General features: G+C 47.1%; 1 long non-coding RNA gene across 1 annotated transcript; it reads right to left on the minus strand.

Annotated features, from left to right (window-relative positions):
- Nucleotides 1-456: 456 nt before the first annotated feature.
- On the minus strand, nucleotides 457-2,145 carry LOC135051020 (uncharacterized). The gene is made up of 3 exons (XR_010241994.1): nucleotides 2,088-2,145; nucleotides 1,800-2,012; nucleotides 457-1,184 (listed from the first exon to the last, which is right to left on the minus strand). It is a non-coding gene; the product is annotated as an uncharacterized LOC135051020 (long non-coding RNA).
- Nucleotides 2,146-3,218: the final 1,073 nt, after the last annotated feature.

The raw sequence follows: 3,218 nt of genomic DNA on the forward strand, positions 1-3,218 counted from the left end.
GTTTTGGTGTGCTGAAGTCACGGTTTCGGTGTCTGGATAAATCTGCTGGCCTTTTGTTGTATAGTCCCTCAAAGGTGACTAGAATTGTGTTCTGCTGCTGTTTTCTCCATAATCTGTGTTTAACCCAACATCTGGCACATGATGAGGGAGAAAGCAGTCGGCAAGCAGAGGAGTTAGACCCATCTGGTGACAGTGTGAGTACATATGTAGGGAGGCAGGTACGGCAAGAAGTGATCCTGCGCTATTTTTCAGGTCAGTTTTAGTAGGCTGTAATTATCCTTGACTAAACACTTTGCACTACTTTCTATTGTGTGTTTTGTTACTTACTGTTTGTAGTTTATAGTGGTGTGTCCATTGTACTTAGTTTATGCTAAAAATACATTTTCAGTCATTACCCATGAAAAACATACATACATACAGAGCAGCTTCGACAATGTTTGAGACGGACACAGGAAGTTGTGTGTTTGTCAAATACAAATTTTTATTTTGCCAATCACATTGGGGTTATTTTTTCCGCTTGTGTGTGCTGGGTGCTGAGCTTTGTGCTGGCTCACTGGCACGTGCTCTGGAGGAACGCCGAACAGGGGAGGTTACTGGCGTTTGGATAGGGGTCGTGGTCCCCGAGCTGGAGGTTACTTGGTGAGCTCCCATCAATGAAATATTGCTGCTCAAATTATTAAGGCTTGCAATCAGCTGAGTGTTGGTTGCAGTGTGGCTGGCTACAATCCTGGATAACGACTCATTCACCACTTGGTTGTGCTGAATGAGCTAAACGAGTGCCTGCTGATGGCGCTGTTGCTCATCTATGATGCGCGATAAATGAGCAAGCATTTGGCTGTTGTCAGCCCTTATTTGCTCCATTGAGGTTGCCATTCGCCCTACTTGTACAATCAGTCTGCCCGAGTTGCGACTAATACGCGGTAGATGATGGGGCAGACTGGCAAGGTGTTGTGTATGTGCGGTCAGGCTGGCATTGCTTTGGGCCTGTTGGCTTGTCCAACTGGCCCAAAAATCATCTGGTATTTGGCTTGGGGGCGGAGCTTGTGCCAGTTGTGGACTGATGGAGGCTTGGGGGATATCCTGCAGCTGTATTGGCTGGCTTGGGTCAACAGGTGTAAGTTGCAGTGTGATGGTTGCCTGTTGGTCTTGTCCCTGCTGGTCCACGTCGGCCATCAAGCTGGGCTCTGTATGGGGTGGCCAACATGCAATGTTTATTTGTTAATTTTTTGCAAGGCTACTTCTACACATTACTACATTCATAATACTCCATTTTTTAACTTTTTGGCGTTGATTTTATAAACTTATAATGTTTTTTATGCTCAAAAACATATATACCAACACAGGCGGCCACATAGACAGATTTGCATAATCCTCACCTAACTAACTCCCCTCCACAGCATTACACTGTTAGATTCCCTCCCCTGACCACGATATAGACTACTTACCTGGATAGTCCAGAGGAGCGGAGCAAGTAAGCCATCTACATACTGGACAGGGGAGATGTGTGAACACTATAATGTTGTGGATGCTGTTTTTTTTTTGGAATTTTATTGTTATTTTATTTAAATGTGCACGTGTGTGGGGCAAATTTTAAAAAAAATTATGATATTTATTAAAAATGATGTTGGCGAGAACATCCACTAAGACCTTATAAAAAATTTTTTTTTCACCTTTAGCAATTGAAGACGTAACATCACATTGCTTGTTCTGGAAAACATGTAATCTCAAAACCAACTAACAACATATTAACTGTACTGTGTATATTATTGCCTATGTGTTTAATTTCTGTTTTTACTCACCAGATAACTGAGGGGATCGGGGCTCATCACTCTGCGAACTCGCCAATAGTGCCAGTGGTGGCTGGGGTGACACTGCCGAAAGTCGTCGCCTGGGTGGGGATGATGGAGCCGCAGATTCCGAGCCAAGACGCCGTGTCTTACTTGGCCTCCTGGGTAAGTGGCCCAAGCCCTGTGATGGGCGCCTTACAGGAGGTCGGCTTCCAGAAGCAGAACCTATGTGAAAATATAAACATTAATATTTTGTACTTCTATGTGTTTGCAGAATATGTGACTACACTGAAGTCTTACCTGCAATCCCAGCCTCATCCTGACTTGTCTGAGGCCTGTCTGGGCGGCTGGTCTGTGGGACTGTTGAAAAAGTGTACCAAACATTCAGGGCCGGCTCCAGGCCTACTAGCACCCTGAGCGAGAAAATGTAAAAGCGCCCCCCCCCCCCATGCGCGCGCCGAAGGCGCGCGCGCTCCCGGAAAAGTGGGTGTGGCCTCTGGAAAAGTGGGCGTGGACTCGTAACTTCATATCATCAAACTGTAAAAATATTTTCACACAATTAGCAGCCTTACACATAGCCACAGTAGTGTTCCTTACACACAATGTCTCCAGTATAGTGCCAGATACACATAATGTGCAGTGCCAGATAGACATGACATGCCTCCCAGCAGTGCCAGATAGACATGACATGCCTCCCAGCAGTGCCAGCTACACATGACATGCCCCGCAGCAGTGCCAGCTACACATGACATGCCCCGCAGCAGTGCCAGCTACACATGACATGCCCCCCAGTAGTGCCAGCTACACAGGATAGTGTTCACTTTTTAGGGCATGGTGCTGATCACAGGGAGGGCACATTTTTAAGTTAGGAGGGCAAAATGATGTACATACTGCTTGTTGTTCCCACACCTATATGGCAAAGCATGGACAGTGCGCGCCTTCGGCGCGCAGCAAAAATTAATGGGAGTTACTTCGTGGGGAAGGTACGTGGCCACATAATAGTGGCAATTTGCATTACACCACACAGTAGTGCAGCTAATACACACTGCACCAGGTAGAACCTCCTATACACTTTGCGCCAGGCACAGCACTGAGACACATTGCCTAGCCACAGACGCCTAGCGGGAACACTACATGACATGCCCCCCAGCAGTGCCAGCTACACGTGACATGCCCCCCAGCAGTGCCAGCTACATAAATGGCCACACAGTGCCAGATATGCACCCACAGTTCAGATACATAAATGCCCCCAAAGTGCCAGATACATAAGTGCCTCCACAGTGCAGATATGCCCCCCACAGTGCCAGATACATGATGCCCCCGCAGTGCCAGATACATAAGTGCCCACACAGTGCCAGATATAAAAATGCCCACACAGTGCCAGATATGTCCCCACTGTGCCATATATAAAAATGCCCGCACAGTGCCAGA

The sequence above is a fragment of the Pseudophryne corroboree genome, chromosome 2 (assembly GCF_028390025.1).
Source record: "Pseudophryne corroboree isolate aPseCor3 chromosome 2, aPseCor3.hap2, whole genome shotgun sequence".
Lineage (NCBI taxonomy): Eukaryota > Metazoa > Chordata > Amphibia > Anura > Myobatrachidae > Pseudophryne > Pseudophryne corroboree.